Here is a 19,101-nt window from a genome sequence, read left to right as displayed (position 1 = left end):
AGTTACTCAGTGTGCATTCCGTTTCCGCATGTCTGTTCCGCCAAAAAAATAGAACACGTCCTATTATTGTTTGCATTATGGACAAGGATAGGATTGTTATATTAGGGGGCAGCTGTTCCGTTACGCAAAATACGAAATGCACAGGGATGTCATCCGTATTTTTTGGACAAGGATAGGATTGTTATATTAGGGGACAGCTGTTCCGTTACGCAAAATACGAAATGCATTGGGGTCATACGTATTTTTTGCAGACTGCAAAACACATACGTTCGTGTGCAAGTTTGCCGCATAGAACTCGCTCGGCTGCGTTGGCCTCACCGTCTCATCTACGAGTCCTGTCAGGGTTTACGCCAAGCAAGAAAATCATCTGCTGAGAACTCAAGCACAACAGCAGAGTCATTGGTGGTTTCCCAGGCTGCAAATTACTGGCAAATCGATATTTTGATGGTTCATCAGGCCGTGTGGAACCAAGCGACAGCTTCAATTATATTAAAGGGCATCTGTCAGCAGTTTTGTACCTATGACACCGGCCGACCTGTTACATGTGCACTTGGCAGCTGAAGGCATCTGTGTTGGTCCCGTGTTCCTATGTGCCCGCATTGCTGAGAAAAATGATGTTTTAATATATGCAAATGAGCCTCTAGGAGCAACGGGGGCGTTACCGTTACACCTAGAGGCTCTGTTCTCTCTGCAACTAGCACACCCTCTGTACTTTGACAGGGCCTTGCAGTGTAAAAGTTGTCATGCTTGGCCCTGTCAAAGTGCAGAGGGTGCGGCAGTTACAGAGAGAGCAGAGCCTCTAGGTGTGACGGTAACGCCCCCGTTGCCCCGGATTATACAAGGCACACATACTGTACACCATGAACCTACACTGGGAGAAGACCACTTTGCTGTCAGGGGCACAGAACTGGCTTAATAAGCTGGCAAAGGAGCAGGAGCGTGCCACGCTTGTCTAGAGGGCCATTTACAGGTGGTGAAGAGTAAATCCGATAAGCAGATTGAAGGACTGGAGTTACAGGTTGGATGAGATTTTGTAATTCCTGGAAAGTGAATGTAACCGGCTGACAGGCAGCCATGCCCATGACTCCGGGGTGCTTCAGATTATACTATTGTGTTACACACAATGCCAGACAGACAAGAGTTTCTGGAAAGACGGCATCTAGTAACGAGCTACCTGTAACCTTGGAAGGAGAAAGTGCCTTCTTAAAACAGCCGATCGGTGGGGGTCCGATCCCCACGACCTATCCCGAGGATAGCTCACCAGTATTAAAGTCTTGGAAAAACACCCCTTTAAAAATTTCCCCCAAAAAAATATAAAATTACCATTTTTAAAATCTATTTTAATTTCCACATTTTTTTTACATACCTATAGGGGCAGCTATCTTGCCTGACCTGTTGCAAAAGCAAATCTCTGGCACCACAGTTGCATCAGGCGCCCACACGGAAGAACCGCCTGAGTGTTGTGGGCATGCTCTGTCGTCTACCGTCAGTGATGACTAGCTTCATAACAGGGGAGTTACCTGTAATCCAGTCTCATTAGGAGAGGCCTGCTCACCCCGCCCTCAGCGTACACAGCACAAGCCGAGTATTAGGGTCATGTTCACACGTCAGATTTTTGGCAGGGGTTTAAGCACATAACCCCACGCAGCACCTGTGCAGCTCCGTCAGTCGGCTATAGGCAAGGCTTTTAATCCTGCATTTTGGCAGGACCGCGAGATCATCAGTTTGGGCCTTCGGGGACATTACCAGCAGTGAAAATAATAATAGCAAGACTTTACTTTTCCTTGCGCGGGATGCTTTATGAGCAGTTCTGTCTATTTCACGGCAAAGCCGCAAGCAGAAGAGAAGAATGTGGCTTATTTGGTTGTCGGCTCTTCCACTCGGTACGCCCACACCCATAGACTGCTGGGGAGACCCTGCATCCTATGTACGCTCTATAAGGGCCCACGTGGCGCAGAAATGCTGTCAAATATTGGAACGTACGTTATGCAAGTATATTTTTCCGAGTTCTATTTTTTTTGCGGTGCGGTGGGGCAGACAAACCACAGGAGCACTCCGTAGTGCTTCTGTTCCATTCACGAAGATGCGCGTCTACATCCGTGATGCGGAGTGCACATGGGCCGGTGCCCGTGTATTGCGGACCCACCGTATGCAGGCCGCAATATGGCCACGGGCACAAAATATTTGTGTGCAAGAGACCTTAATAGGAAAGTAAAAAACATTCATGACAGATCCAAAAGGATCTTTCTGACACACTTGACCCCATAACCCCTCCACCTCCATTTGTCAATGTATGGCTCAGGTCTTTCCCTTGACGTTTGTGGGACGTATGGAAAAACCGCTCCCACTGCACTGAAGCCATTTCAGCTGTTTGCATTAGCAAATGGGGGTCCTGGTTATTTTGAGGTGCGGGTGTCTCAGACATGGGGCATTTATAGCATTTTCCGGTGGATAGGATATGTTTCAGATGGAAATAATCCTTTAGAACAGGGATCTCAGCCTTCTGCACTCTAGCTGCTATGAAACTACAACTCTCAGCATGCAGACTTACTCTGCTGTTCTTTTAACTCCCATACCAGCTGCATGCACTGAAGACATAGCGGTGTAGCACCCGATTTACTATCGAGTAGATGATCTGCGGAGCATCGGACCCCTGACAATCAGATAGGGATGGCCTATGGTGAAGATAGGCCATCCCTTGTGAATGGCTGGACAACCCCTTTAAATCCTCGGCATGCCACTGTATGCTTTCCAGCAAGTCATATTACAGGTGTCGCTGTGGACCTTTTTTCACCAGAATTTAATGTTCCGTGGGATCATAACCTGCATCGAAGTTTATACAGTGGCTTCTTAAAGATGGAAGATACATCCTGGACAAGCTTTTCGACATGAAGGCATCTGACCAGGGCTATGTTCAGGTATGCTGTACATACCTCTGCAGGCGTGTGACGGAACATGTCACTACCCCCCACCCCCACAGATCCTGTATGAGCCTGGGAGACATAAGCCGCCATAAGAAGTTTCACACGGAGGTGCGTAACGCGACCAGGTACACTCCCCAGCATTTACAATCTTAAGCCTGGACGTCAAAACTGCGATTATATCCTGCACCGATACACTGTAGCAAATCAGAGCAGGCGATATTTGTGCCAATGATGGTATTTAGTGCAACGAGGATTGTCTAGAGCGCATACTATTGAAAAAAAATACTCAACTGTAATTTAAAAAAAATAAAATAAAAAAGTCCAAATTCTTCAGCAGCAAGCAGAGATCTTGAAAATGGTTACAAATCAATACACAAAGTGGTGATCTTCTCATTATATAATACCGGAATAAAGGGGTATCCCCAACATATCCACAAGACACGCCATAAGTCTCTGATGGACGTGAGCCAGCCAACGGGTGTGAACACGTCGGCAACCAACTTTTTCCATTGCTCAAGGTTTTTTTTGGAGATTAACATTTTTTTTTAACCGATGACCTATCCTCAGTCATACCCCCTTACATCCCTCGGCTATTTCTTGAACGTTACTTTCAATGGAAGGAATAACACACGACTGCAGGATCCGACTACATCCGGCCTGTTTGCAGTCTGTAACCATGGGGCGGGGGGGGGGGGGGGGGGGGGGGCGGCACAATGGTCTGCATAGGAGCTGTACACACAAAACGGTACAATGTTTTCAATCAATGCCATTTGGAAAGTTACTTTTAAAAAAAATAATAAATGGATAAAAATGATAAACGGTTGCGGGTGTGTACACAGCCTTGATATTCTTGCCGGATGCCATGTCCTTTCAGGATGAGATTCCCTGTATAGCGATGAATCGCCCGTAAACCAGAGCCGCGCCAAGGATTATGCTGCGAATTTCAGGGGCCGATAGAACGAGGAACAAAAAACATGGAAGAATCAGGAAGAATTACATTAATGTTACATCTACAGCGGGCGCGAGAGAGTCACAGGGCAGCACAAATGCCTGAACGCTCGGCTTCTGGCCAGCTCTGCCGAAGGGCAAAATGCTGAACTGCGGCTGGAGACCCAGGAGCTGAAGGGTTAAAGTGGAACACTTCTTCAAAAAGCTCCTTGGAAGACGTCTCAGACCAAAGACGTGAGAGGCAAGAAAGACACTTTACACAAAATGATGCAAGACTCAAAAGTATGAAATGTGGAGAGGGGGGGGGGGGGGGGGGGGGCGGGATACACGCGTTTCAGCTGTTTTGCACGATGCAACCTCATTTTGCAAGGGGGTCGGCACTGCAAAAACCTGTTCTTATTCTATAGCAGTAGTCTACAAGCTGTGGCTATCCTGCTGCTGCACCGACCACCAGCAGATGCTAGAGTGTCCCCGATGTACCTCTCCTGCCATAGTATGGAGGTACCGTCCCCTAAATCTTAAAAATATCCTTCATAAAAATTCAAGTATTTCGGTGTACAATTCCTACACTAAAAAAGAACTGCACCATCTTGTGAGTGACGGGGACGGGACACGTCGGCTTCACGTCTAAAGACAATCAAAGGGTGGAGCACACGTCCAACAGGTCAGACGGTGTAGGAACCTACCTCGTTGACAAGGTGAAAGGTAACACTTAGTTGTCAAGGTATTCAAATTATTTGCAATAACTTGGGGAAAAAACAAACAAAACACTAAAAATTGGATTTTTTGTACTCACCGTAAAATCCTTTTCTCGTAGTAGGCATTGGGGGACACAGCACCATGGGTATATGTCCAACTACCACTAGGAGGCACTAGACACAAAAAGTGTTGGCTCCTCCCCGTTGGGCTATACCCTCTCCACAGGCACAAGGCTATTCAGTTTGTACAAAAAGCAGTAGGAGAGAGAAAAAAAGCAAGGAACCAACAACTCCCGTACCGGGAAAGATCAAGAGACCAGCCCGGAAAATCGGAAGTAAAAACATAGGGTGGGATCTGTGTCCCCCAATGCCTACTACGAGAAAAGGATTTTACGGTGAGTACAAAAAATCCAATTTTCTCGTGCATGGCATTGGGGGACACAGCACCATGGGACGTCCCAAAGCAGTCCCCGAGGGTGGGAAAAGAACAGCCATGCCACCGGTTGGGTATACAGGTGCAGGAGAACCATGTGACCCAACAGGAGAAAACACGGAATGGGCAAGAGGTTCCATAACAAGGAAGAAACCTCAAGGAAGAATCAGAGAAGACTGTCAGCACCCCAGGAAAAATGCCTGGAAGAAAATCCCAAATGCAAGAAGGCGGCAAAAGGGAACACCGAGCTCAGCCAAGGGCTGGAGAAAAAATTAGGACAGCACCGCGTGTTGGGACTACCTAACGCTCTAAATTGTCTCAGACCCAAAGAGCGAAAAAACCTGTGGCCAACCCCTGACAGGCCAGGGGAGAAAGGAAACAAGGAATTACTGGAAGCCAAACGAGTGAGTGAAGCCGTAGCAAGGCTCACATGTGAAGGGAGAAGGTCTCCCCTCACCGCAAGGCAGATGATGAAGTTATGCGCCCTATTTAAAAGGCGAAAACCCAAGGCTGCTAGAGGAAACCGCCAACCCTTGGAGAAGGAGGGGGTTGTAGGTAAAAGCCAGGAAAAAAAGAGTAAGACCTGCGTCCCAAAAACAGGAGATGAGGCCCGAGCCTCGGAAAACAAGATATCACTGTGAAGCGTAAGACCAGAGGAAACTCTGGGCATGTGAAGCATTAGGGAAAAAAGGAACCAGATACAGGCCCAGGAAATCTCAGCAGGACACACTGGACTGAAAGACATGGAAGTAGAAGGAGAGTACTCCAACCGCCTAAGGAGGAAAGGTTCTACAACAGGAGGAGGTCCCTCCCGAAGGAGACCATACGGCGGAATTGCAAACCGCTGTGCTAAGCCACTCAATACCAGGTACTTGACGTGGGAGGATGGGAAAAGAGACACGAATCCCAAGAAGACCACAAGGTTATTGGAACCCAAAAAGGGAACAATCAACCCAGGCCCCGATCCCCCCAAAAAAAAAAAAAAAAAAAGATTGCCATGCAGAACCTGAGTGGTCAAATAAACGGGGACCAGGGACTCCAGAAGGAGTACCCGGGATGGGCTCACAAGGAACCAGGAGCTGAACCACCAGAACACAACGCAAGCCAGAATATCCAGGAAAGGAGAGATGAAACTACCATAGGGGAAGGGACCTTGGCCATGGACAACTACCCATTCCAAGAACAGTGACTAGCAAACTGTATACATTGTCCCAGAGAGGACAAGTACAGCAGCTCGGGATGTACCACTAAATTGACAGACATCCATATGCATAAGGAATGCAGAAAGTCGCCATGAAAAAGCCGGGTGAGACTACACAGAAATGTAGAAACCAGCCGCGACCGGCGTACTGAAAACTCCCAGGGGGGAGAAAGTACCTGACAGGTGCAAACGACGGCAAGGTCCAAGGGGACTGCCCCTCTGTCATGTAGTACAACTAAGCAGAGAATATAAGGGAATACCGAGAACACCTGGACCCAGAAGGAACTACGGGACCCTGTCCGATGCCAGAGCAACCAGCTGAAAAATTACCTACCAGGCAGGTGTGTGGCGCTCAGTGGTCCTGTCCCTGACCCGTCAGGGAGGACGTCCAGCGATGAAAAATGCTGATGACCCCAGAAGGATTCCATGTGGCAGAGGACATCCAGCGATGACCGAAAACTGCTGCAGCGGCCGATGCTCACCAGCTACGTGCCCCAACAATGGTAGAAGATCCAGTGGCGATCCCTGTACTCCACCAGGAATAGGCCATTCTGTAATAGGAAACAACGCGAGTACTCCTCTATAACATGGGGTAACGCGAAGCGCAGCAAACCGTAGTACCTTATAGAGATGGCAAGAGCAACCCTAGCACAAAGGCCAACAACCACCTGGCCATGGTGTAGGGAGCATGGTTGTATGTGGACCACCCGCCAGATCAGAACAGATCAGCCATATACTGGAGCTACAATAAGTAGCACTAGACCGACAAGGTGGGGGTTGGGCTGGCCCACCCCTGCCAGATATGGAAACCATGCACATGCAGAACCAGGATGGCCTGTTGTAGACAGTGCCCTGAGAAGTACAAGGAGACCATTGAGCACGACAGAAACGGAGTGGAGATGTATGGAAGAACCAAAAGGGTGAAACCAACATCCGCAGCACAGATTAGAACCTGGGGGCAGAAAGCACCCAGTAATACAGAAACTGTATGGGCCACAGATTGCACCATAAGGCCCAGCACCTTGAGTAATACAACCACACGCCTAAAATATAGGTAAAGTGGCTGCATGTCTAAGGAGAGTGGAAACATAGCCACAGAATCTGGGAATGCTACTGCATTTGGAGGGTACAGGTACTCAACCTGTAAAGTAGAAATATGGCTGCGTAGTGCAGAAAACGACCAGAAAGGTGTAATGGGTACAGCATCTGGAGATGGTAGAGGTACTACCTTTAAGATCGGAGCAATGTGGCCACATGGTGCACCCTAGAACCAGAGAGGTGCAACAGCTACCGCATTAGCAATGGTACCTATATTCCGCCCGGGAAGGGGAAAATAGGGCCGCACGGTACCACAAAGAACAAGACAGGTGCACACTACAATCAGGTAGGTGAAATGGCAACTGAAGGAGGCCCTCTATTTCGCCAGAAAAAAAGGGAAACAGGGCCGCATAGTACACCATAGAGCCAGACAGGTGTAACGGCTGCAGCATCAGAGACGGTGCAGGAACTCTACCTATGAAGGGAGTAAGATGGCCGTTTGGTGCACACTATGATGAGGTAGGTGCAATGACCACAGCAATTGGAGGAGGCCTCAATATCTCGTCCGGCAAGGGAGAGAAAATGCCACATGGTACACCATAAAGCAGACAGGAGCAACAGCTACACCATCAGGAAATGGTGCAGGTACTCTACCTATGAAGGGACCAAGGTGGCAGCTTGGTGCCGACTAGAACCAGACAGAGGCAATTCTACGGCAATTGAAAGTGGCCTCTATATCTCGCCCGTAGGGAGAAATGTTGCCGCATGGAACACAATAGAGCCCGCCAGGGGTATTAGCTACAGCATCGGAGATGGTGTAGGTACTCTACCTATGAAAGGGAGCAAAAAAGTCTGGGAACAGACAGGAGCAATTGCAACGGCAATTGAAGGCGGCCTGTATATCCCGCCCGGAAGGGAAAAATGATGCCGCATGGAACACCATAGAGCCAGCCAGGAGTAATGGCTTCAGCATCAGGAGATGGTGTAGGTACTCTACCTATGAAAGGAGCAAAGTGGCTGGGAACAGACAGGTGCAATTGCCAAGGCAATTGAAGGCGGCCTGTGTATCTCGCCCGGAAGGGAGAAATAGTGCCGCATGGAACACCATAGAGCCAGCCAGGAGTAATGGCTTCAGCATCTGGAGTAGGAGTAGGTACTCTACCTATGAAAAAGAGCAAGGCGGATGGAAACAGCCATATATAATTGCTTTTCCTTACCAACCAACAGGAGGCGCTTGCCAAGAACAGGGACCCCCTGTTATGAGGTAGAGTGGCGAACACCAGCACCAGGATGGGGACCCGGTGGAAACACTCTCAAATGTGTAGAGCATAGCCCCTGGTATAGGGGAACCAGGAAGGCTTGTCAGGTACAGCCTATAGCAGTGGTGCAGGTACCCCCCTGTTAAGGAGAAGGCGTACGTACCAGAGACACCAAGTAGGTGACTCATTATGCTAAATACGGGGACGGCTGCCTTACCTGTGCTGTTGAATACCTGTGCAGTCAGGGGAGCGCCATCCGAAAATCCACTAGAGGGGATACCAACCCTGGGTAGGAGAGGTTCCTCCGTGCACGTTAGTCTTGACCTCACAGAGGCTTCTGTATGGAGGAAGACCGCCTGATGCTCTGTTCCGAGGGAATCGGTGCAGAGGTGTCCCCCGAGGCAACGGATGGGGTGACGGGAAAGGATTCGTCACCAGCCTCAGGCCTGTCCTGGGGAGGACCCGAGGATGCCGAGGAGGGGTGGAATCCTGTTGAGACCACCCAAGGTTGTACTGTGAGCTACCCCTTGCCGGACCCGGTATCTGAGCATGCCTCATCTGCAGGGAGGACCCTGGGAGGGCATAGGTGGCCGCAATTGGATAGGTAGCGGTCCAGCAACTCCGCCAGGGATTGGGAGAGTCGGACAAGGTTCCCATGACTTTGACAAAGAGGGAGACCATTCAGAAGGGACCTACACAAAAGGATTTGGTCAGGGGACACAATGGGGTCTGGAAAGAGGTACTGCACACAAGCAGGGACAGGCCGACCGCATGGCAGCCTTCGTAGACAGCGGACGCACGTGAAAAGACGTGGCGATCCGAGGAGAGGCTGGGAGAGGAGACCCTCATAGAGCAGCCAGCAGAGGCTGTCATATCTGGACCCGGATGCCATGTTCCCCAAAGAGGTGCTGCAGCAGCTATAGAGGCTGCAGGAGAAATGAAGCAATTGAGGAGGGGTGGGGGGGAACGACTTGAGTGATCCCTATGTACAGCATTAGCTGCCTTCACACAGTACATAGGACAATGACCTAAAGGGGGTCTGCAGTTCTTTTAAAAATGAGGATCTATCCACTGGATAGATAACCCACGATAGACCAGTAAAGGGTGGAGGAGATAGCCCCTCCCGAGGGCCGGGCGGGGTCAGAAAAAGCCCGGGAAGCAAGGAGGAGGGGCCGGGAAGATCGCGGCCTAGCAGGCCCAAAAGCCGGGGCCTCGATTTATGAGGCGGCCGGGAATGGAGCGAGGGGGGCGGGACGAATCGCGGCCGACCGAGGGGCCTCCGGACCCACAAAACTAGGTGAGGAGGGTGGGGGGGGGGGGGGGAGCGACGCCTGGGGGTGGGCGGAACAGGGCAAACAGAGCACCTGGGAGCCGGGAACGGGCCATGGAAGATGAGGCCTAGTCCCTGCAAAAGCCGGGGACTAAAGTAGCGGGGAAGGCCCAGGAGAAGCGACGCCTGGACTGTGTGGCCAGGGAGGAGAGAAAAAACCAACCAAGGGGGAAGAGAAAGGTGGAGGAAGATGGAAGCTTCCCAGGACCCCCAGCTAAGGTGGATCCCACCCCCCTGGCCACAGGAGGGAACCTAACCCTGGGGCAGGGACAGGAGGAATATACTCACTATACTCACCATCTGATGTCTTCGGGCGCCGCAGGGTCACCCCTTCGGCAGACTCAACACGGGAACCGTGGGAATGCCGGCAAGCCACTGCGGATGCAGTCTGTGGGGACTGGGTGACCGGCGATGGTACAGAAGTACGCGCCCGCAGGGGGGGCAACTAAAGTGGAACACGATGGAGCCCCAGCCTGCAGCAGGTATAACGGTGGAGATCACCGAGACCTGCAGAAGAGAGAAAAAAAGAATAAAAAATAAAATAAAAAATAAACAGCAGGACCTGCAAAAAAGCAGGACAGGTCTGCCTCCTACGGACACTAGACAAAAACTGAATAGCCTTGTGCCTGTGGAGAGGGTATAGCCCAACGGGGAGGAGCCAACACTTTTTGTGTCTAGTGCCTCCTAGTGGTAGTTGGACATATACCCATGGTGCTGTGTCCCCCAATGCCATGCACGAGAAAGGTAGGTTCACATCAGTGTTCAAAACCCAGGAACAGCCTGCCAGAGTTCACTGTATTCGGCACAGCCGGGTAATGCCAGGACCCCTTCACTCTTCTTCTGACATCCAAGACCCTCACACCACTTTTCAGACTGTACATTTGGTAGTCTGAGACACTACCTTTTTGTCCGACCCCGCTCTCGGATTGGCCAGAAACGCTGACGCGGGCAGTGCCGGCCAATCCGAGAGCAGTAGGAAGTGTCGGGGACTACCCAATACACCGTGTGCACCAGGTAGTCGGAGAGGCCACGCGGGCATCTTGGACGGCAGAAGAGGAGCCCGGGAACTGGTGGATCTGCAATGGAAAAATTAGTAAGACAGTAGCAGGTGGTCCTTTTCCTCCCCAGTTAATGTGATTTTTTTCTTTTCCTTGAACTAGAGGGTCCTTTGAATTTCCAGGAGGATTAACATAGGAAGGGAACAAAACACAAAGTTTAAGAAAAGATGCTCCAGAATTGCCATTTCATGGGTAATACAAGTACGATATTTAATAAAACAGACATGCCAAGAGGGGGGACAGGAGCAAGGGAATTGCTTAAATAACAACCACCTAGAATGGGACAGAAGAGGTGCTCAGAGCGCTCTTTAGTTTTCATCAGCTCTGCCCGGCTTAGGGAGAATAGGGATTCCTAGAAAGTATAAGGCCTCATGCACACGACCGTTGTGCGTTTCGCAAAACATGCATGGCGTCCGGGTGCGTTCTGCAATTTTGCGGAACGGCACGGACAGCCTTTAATATAACTGCCTATTATTTTCTGCAAAGCGCGGACAAGAATAGGACATGTTATATTTTTTTCGCGGACCACGGAACGGAGCAACTTTTGCGGCCCCATTGAAGTGAATGGGTCTGCATCCGAGCCGCCAAAACAACGGCCGTGTGCATGAGGCCTAAGGAATACATATTTCACACACTCGAAAAGCCAAAGGGGCAGCACCGTTACCTTTTAATGGCTGCACAACCCCCTCCCCCCCCCCCCCCCCCCCAAACTGACCTGGAGTTCATTTTATTCTATAAGCAAATTGATATCCATTTCCCCAATTTAGTGAAAATAAGAAAATCAAGTCTCTGTACGGCTCCAATGTCTGCCAAGTGCACTAGAGGTCAACACGAAGGGGCAGGTAGTGGCCTGAAGTATCTAGGACCTGGTCCCGGCTGATCCTGCGAAACACAGTCTTCATTACATGTCTGCACGACTTCCCGTACACATAAGGCTACTTTCACACTCGCGTTTTGGGTGGATCCGTCATGGATCTGCAAAAACGGATCCGTTACAATAATACAACCGCATGCATCCGTCATGAACGGATCCGGTTGTATTATGTCTTCTATAGCCATGACGGATCCGTCATGAACACCACTGAAAGTCAATGGGGGACGTATCCGTTTTCTATTTGTGTCAGAGAAAACGGATCCGTCCACATTGACTTACATTGTGTGTCAGGACGGATGCGTTTGGCTCAGTTTCATCAAGCAAGGCAGCGTTTGTGTCCGTCTCCAAAGCGGAATGGTGACTGAACGGAGGCAAACTGAGCGGATCCTTTTCCATTAGAAATCAAACTGATCCGTTTTGGACCGCTTGTGAGAGCCCTGAACGGATCCATGTGATTTTGCGGCAATTCTCACATTGAATACGTTTTACGTGTGGATTTTGTTGCAGATCTGTAGCACGCATCGCCCCTGGGCTCTGCAAAAAAGGCGAAAATCCACAGAGGACGATCATGATACAGATTTCAGAACCCTACTGCAGGTCCGTTTACAGGGGTAGCGCCAGGCAGCGTGTCGATGGGATTTGCCGCTTCTGTAACATTGCTGCGGTTTGCCGCCCACGAATCTGTATGGAATTTTTTTTTTTTTTTTTTAAATGCAGCATTTCTGCTACATGAAGATGTAGCCTAAGGATCCCTGCACACAGGTACGGGTTTACAAATCAGAAATTCCTGACAGATGAGAGGATTTCTCTGCATTTCTGCACCAAATGCGCGTGCGTTACCTGCAGACATTGAGGCGGCTGCGCCCGACCTCACCCTCCGCAACGCAAATACGCACTAACAATGGATGTGCTGCAAATTTCTAAATCTGCACGACCGGTCAACAGCACAGTAAAAAAAAAAAAAAAAAAAAAGCAAAAAGTACATTTTGGGAGTCTCTAAGGCCTCTTTCACACTTGCGTTGTCCGGATCCGGCATGTACTCCACTTGCCGGAATTACACGCCGGATCCGGAAAAACGCAAGTGTACTGAAAGCATTTGAAGACGGAGCCGTCTTCAAAATGCGTTCAGTGTTACTATGGCACCCAGGACGCTATTAAAGTCCTGGTTGCCATAGTGGGAGCGGGGAGCGGTATACTTACAGTCCGTGCGGCTCCCGGGGCGCTCCAGAATGACGTCAGAGCGCCCCATGCACATGGATGACGTGATCCATGCGCTTGGGGCGCCCTGACGTCACTCTGGAGCGCCCCGGGAGCCGCACGGACGGTAAGTATGCGGCTCCCCGCTACACTTTACCATGGCTGCCAGGACTTTAGCGTCCCGGCAGCCATGGTAACCATTCAGAAAAAGCTAAACGTCGGGTCCGGCAATGCGCCGAAATGACCTTTAGCTTAAGGCCTTAAGCCGGATCCGGATCAATGCCTTTCAATGTGCATTAATTCCGGATCCGGCATTGCGGCAAGTGTTCCGGATTTTTGGCCGGAGCAAAAAGCGCAGCATGCTGCGGTATTTTCTCCGGCCAAAAAACGTTCCGTTCCGGAACTGAAGACATCCTGAACGGATTTCACTCCATTCAGAATGCATGGGGATAATCCTGATCAGGATTCTTCCGGCATAGAGCCCCGACGACGGAACTCTATGCCGGAAGAAAAGAACGCAAGTGTGAAAGAGCCCTAAGGACACTATGGCCATCTCCATTCCATCACTGCCGTCAAGTCCATATGATGCCAAGTCCACAGGCTCACGTGCCCTCATCATATGTGCAAATGCATGCTCACATGGACGCCATCAGAGGCGTGGGCGCAACCTTCGGATAGAGAAAAAAAAAAAAAAAAAAAAAAGGGGGCTTTTCTGTAAAGAAACCACATCTTACAGGAAATACTCACCTGAGCGACATGTTGTGCAGTGCGTTTTGCAGCTGACCCGAAACGCATTACAAGTCACCCAAAGCTTATGGTGCGTTGACCCTCTCTCTTCTAACGTGATGCACCTGGGCGACGGCTAGCATGGCAAGCCAAAGCTCCGCAGGCGGCATCTAGCGGTGTAATCACATTTCTAGAACCAGAGATTTGCTTCATCCACTAAATTACAGCCCATGGCGGAGCACAGCCTCCTGTGATCACGAGCGCAACGGCTGACCGGCAACAGACCAAGATTAAATTGGTGGAGATTAAAACGTCAGATTTGCAGAAACGTCGCCACTCTTGTCCATGGCCTGCAGGTAAAGGGGTTGTCCCACGAAAAGTATTCTACAGTTTTCAAACCAGCCCCTGGATCTGAAGATTTTTGTAATTAAATGTAATTAAAAAATTTTGCACAGCCAGCGAGTTACTCAATAAAATGATCTGTATAGCGCCACCTGCTGTTTGTTCTTTTCTTATTTCTCTGTCCTGCTCACTGAACGCCGCACATGCCGTTTCATCCTTCCATTGCCTCCAGAGCTGCGATAGGGAGAGATCTCCAGCAGAAAGGACACACCCCCCTGAGCGCCAGCAGAAAGGACACGCCCCCCTGAGCTGTTAGCTTGATATAAATCTAGCAGAGCAATGAATGGGGAGATCTCTGGATCCATGTGAGGCACAGGGATGGTTGTTGTGTACTATATGATGTTTGGATTTCATTTATCATGGGATAACCCCTTTAAAGTGAACTGCAATACCAAATCCAACCCATGCATTAGACTGGAGATGTTTCTGGGATCCCTTAAAGGGGTACTCCCATCTCGGACCTGAATAAGGCCTCTTGCACACGAACGTTGTCTGCCCGTGGCCGTATTGCGGCCCCCCAATGCACGGAACGGATGCACAACGTTCGTGTGCAAGAGGCCTAACCCTGACATGTGCTGGCCGGAGACGGCCGGGGTCACTGAAGCAGCAGAGCGATCCGTGTTATGCGGTTTATGCGACGCTTATTCACTTCTATGAGAGTTGCTTAAATAGGGCGGCACAGACTACTCAGCCGTCTCCGCAACGCTAAGATGGGTATTGCAATCTTGGCCATGAATATCCCTTTAAAGGGTACATCCACAAAGGACAGAATTGCAGGGAGGGGGACACAAATCAGCGCAAAAGCTGAACTGCGGTGTAGATTCTAGGTCGGCAGCCTGTCAGTTTATCCTTTGGATTTCCCCCTTAGATTTTGCTGTAGGTTTTTCCACGACTCTGCGATGGATATTTTCCACTGTAAGGCTCCATTCAGATGTCCGTATGACAAAATAGAACATGTCCTATAGAATAGGCATTTTCTATTTATAGTGCCGGCCATGAGCTGTGCACATGGCCGGTGTCAGTGTTTTGCGGATCCGCAAAACACTTACGGACGTGTGAATGGACCCTAAAGTAGTCCCCCTATCGCCTCTCCTGACATGTCTGTGTAAGGCCTCTTGCACACGGACGCCCGGTGGCCGTGCAAATTGCGGGCGGCAATGCACGAACACCCACCGTGGGGCAGCTGCAGCGGATCGTAGACCCATTTACTTTAATGGGTCCGCGATCCGGCCGTTCCGCAAAGATATGTTCTATCTTTTTACGGAATGGAAGTACGGGACGAAACCCCACGGAAGCACTCCGTAGTTCCTCCGTTCCGCGTCTCCGGATTTGCGGACCCATTCAAGTGAATGAGTCCGGAACGGTGCCCGTGTATTGCAGATCTGCAAACGCGGTGCGCAATACGGCCACGGAGCGCACACGTTAGTGTGCAATAGGCCTTAGTAACTACTTGCATTCCCCATGTAATAGCAATACTGGAGCATCTATACTTCTGAGCACATTATGTTGTTTCTCTGTTATTCCTACTAGAAGTTTATGCTGCCAGTTTGGGGGGGGGGGGGGGGGGGGGGAAGACTCTGCACAGTCTGACATTGGCAGCACTGATTGGACCAAGCAAGGACACACCCCAAATCAGCCGTACTTCTAGTGGGAATAATAGATGAACGGCACAATATAAGAGTCATAAGAACAAACACTCCAGAACTGTCATTTCACGCGAAATACTATTATTTAATGTAATGGTGACAAATTCTCTTTAAAAGGCCTTCAATACTGTTCCACATGACTGCTGGGGCCCCACCACATCAATTGAATAGGGGCCCTGAGTTCCCTAGCTTCTCCTTACTGCATAGAGGAGTCCGTGGAGCTGATGGAACCACCGCAATATTCAGACTCCTCACTGCGATCATGCAGTGAAAAAGAGGAACCCCGCTCTTATGATTGGCGAGGTGCCAACGGTAAGAGACGTATGTATTCTGAGCTGCTTTTTCCTCCCAGAAACAGCGCCACTCTTGCCCATAGGTAGTGTCAGGTATTGCAGCTAATCCCCGTGCACTCAAAATGGGACCGAGCCAAAAATCACAGATGCAGATGGCACGCGGGCCCCTTCATTTCTACAGGGCCACAAAAAAAAATTGACAACAGCACGCGGATGTCATCTGTGTTCTTTCCGCATCCGCAAACAAGAACAGCCACTTCCAGAAGACCTCATGCACCTGACCGTAGTCTGCAAAAGACATCCGCAAAACACAAGTGACGTCCGTTTTGCATCATGGTTTTCCTTGCAGACGCTTTGACTTTAAATGCGTCAGTGGTCCGCCCTTTGCGGCCAAGAATAGCACGTGTTCTATCAATTTGAGGAACGGACATTGGTAGGTGCGCAACCCGTTTTTTTTTTTTAGCGGACCCATAGAAAGGAATAGTCATGTGTGCAATACGCAAAAAAATAAATAATGCAGATCGGACACGGATATAAAATATGGTTGTCTGCATGAAGCCCAACAGGAACAGAGGAAAGTGGGGAAGGCAGGCGGCCAGTATCCGTATTTTACATACGGTCGTGTTCATGAGGCCCGATATTGAAAAACCCCTCCAAAGCACAAGCAACATCTGAAGCGGGTGTAGAAGGAGCCCATGTAGATGATCGACCCGATCGCATGGAGAAAGGCGCGTCCAGGCGACAGGTGAAGACCGGCGTCAATAAAAGCGAGTTTACAGTGGCCATATAATGTGGTTTAACACAGCCTAAAGTAGGTCATTAATCATGTAAATCCTTCCTAATCCTATGTAAACGCCAATAAAAACACGCCCCAAGGATAGACACAAGATCGCAGATACACGAGTCCCAAGCCAGCGTCTGCAATGACACTACAACTCCCAGCATGGTCTGATATCTGGGCGGTCGTCGCAGGCACAGATATTGCAAGAACCTTAACGAAAGCAACGAAGGTACTGCACAAAACATATCAAAAGCTGGTGGGGGGGGGCTAAGTAATCTGGAGAAAGGAGGAGGGGCCAAGGAGACGACAGACGTGAGTGACCAAGAGGTAAGTTATTCTGACCTACAAAACTCCAGCCGCACAGGGACAACTCAACCGCCCTCCGCTATCCGGGGACTTCATGAACTAGATGACTTAGATCCTGTGCTTGTTCCGAGATAAGCGGCGCCGCCGCCACCTAAACCCCATGGCACAGTCCTGTCCGTAGGGTCTACTCTTCTGGATTACCTATAAGGGTAGGTTCACTGTTTTTTTGAGGTTTAGGGGCAGATTTTTCAGTCAAAGCCAGAAATGGATTGGAATTTGGAAAGGAATCGGGATTTATACTTCTTCCCTGCTGCATCCACTTTGGCAAAAAATCCTGAAATCTTCCTCAAAACCTCCTACAAAAAGAGAGAAAAAATAAAAAAAATGAACCTACCCTTCGCATGGGGGCCCTTTGCCATTCACCGATACAAAGCGCCGCCATCGTTCCTCTGTAGCTCCTGTTGGCCACACTCTGCAGTTCTCCATGGACATCACTCAGCCCATAGGGGGACAATTTCATCGCCCTCCATCCCGGGTAATCAGACCGGGCAGATGCCAGGTTTCTCTCAGGATAAGCGGCGCCACATGTGCCTAGCAACACTTGACAGGAAAACGCTCCTCATGGGGAGCGCGGTCCTGTCCGTAGGTGGAGCCCTTTAGGGTTTTGGTGCAGTTTTATGGGTGATATATAAGCACTAATACAAAGCGCCGCTCCTCTGTAGCGCCTCTTGGCCACACTCTACCCTCCCCAATGGGCATCATTCAGCCCATAGGCGGGGGACAACTCAACCGCCCTCCATCCAGGGTAATCATGAATCGGATTGGTCAGATTCTGGGTTTCACCCGAGATAAGTGGCACCACATGTACCGGGCAACATTGGACATGAAACCGCCCCACATCGTGTGCACAGCCCTGCCCGTAGGGGGCGTCCTTTGCGGTTTTGGTGCAGTTTAATGGCCGATGTATAAGCACTAGTACAAATCACCGTTCCCCTCTAGCTCCTCCTGGCCACACTCCTCTGTTCTCCATTGACATTCAGCCCATCAGCTCCAGTGGGTGGAAATGATGACGGCTGTAAATCCCCCCCCCCCCCTCCCCATTTATAATGGGGGGGGGGGGGGGGGGTATTTACAGCACTGAATAAAGTTTTTCAGAGCCAACCATTCATAGACTGTCTGTCATAGCAGCCCTAAGAGGGGTCACCCAGCTTTCCCAGGGGTCGAGTCAGAGGCTGATATTACATGGAGATTTTCAGATTTCATTGAGAATGGACCTGCCCTTTAAGTGGGTGACAACAGAGAGTAAAGGCACATAGGTGAGGCGGGTTGTGAAGGCGAATGGCAAGATGAGAGGGGGCACGACACGGGGGATGGGGGGACATTTACACAATACATGAGGGGACGACAGAACACGGTGACTCGAGGGCACCCCGCCCGACACCCTGACAACCGCAATTACCTCAGCCCGGCTGCAGCAACGCTCCCTCTTCTCGCCTTTCCTCAACTGACACACCAGCTTTCAGGCCGCGCTGCCCGCCCCCTCCCTCAGCCGGCAGACACGCCTAGCTCGACGCTGATTGGACGAATGCACCATACGTCATGGAACAGGCAAGAAGACCCCGCCCTGTGATTGGATGATTTTTCTGGTAAATGGAAGAGGGGGGACCCCACCCATCCGTCGCCGGGGGGGCTCAGCGGAGGATGCTGGGTAAAGGGTGGGTGATGATGATGGAGAGCCAGGATGAGCTGAGGAGGGGGACGGACGTCACGGATATGGGGGGCTCAATACGAAGGAAGTGCGAGCCTATAGGGCCTGAAGCATTATGGGAGGGTTGTCTTAGCAACGGGAAGAGCGGGATCCGTGCGGCATCATCAGCGGAGTGTGACGTCAGGCCCGGAGGATGCGGGGAGGCGCTGATGTCACTCAGCAGCGCGGAGGATTCTGGGAAATGAGCGGTACCCGGTGGGCATAGAAAGCAGATATGTC

At 50.4% G+C, this 19,101-nt stretch overlaps 1 protein-coding gene across 2 annotated transcripts in view; it reads right to left on the bottom strand.

Moving 5' to 3' along the window:
* The window catches only part of FAR1 (fatty acyl-CoA reductase 1), a 64,273-nt gene extending 45,596 nt beyond the window's left edge, over window positions 1–18,677 (bottom strand). For both annotated transcript variants that reach the window (XM_040409252.1, XM_040409248.1), the window contains exon 1: window positions 18,574–18,677. The gene's annotated coding sequence lies outside the window, so the exon portion shown is untranslated. The remainder of the gene's footprint in view (window positions 1–18,573) is intronic.
* Between the last annotated feature and the right edge of the window lie 424 nt (window positions 18,678–19,101).

The sequence above is a fragment of the Bufo bufo genome, chromosome 10 (assembly GCF_905171765.1).
Source record: "Bufo bufo chromosome 10, aBufBuf1.1, whole genome shotgun sequence".
NCBI lineage: Eukaryota > Metazoa > Chordata > Amphibia > Anura > Bufonidae > Bufo > Bufo bufo.
Note: the sequence above shows the minus strand (reverse complement) of the source record. Positions and strands in the feature narration are given on the sequence as shown.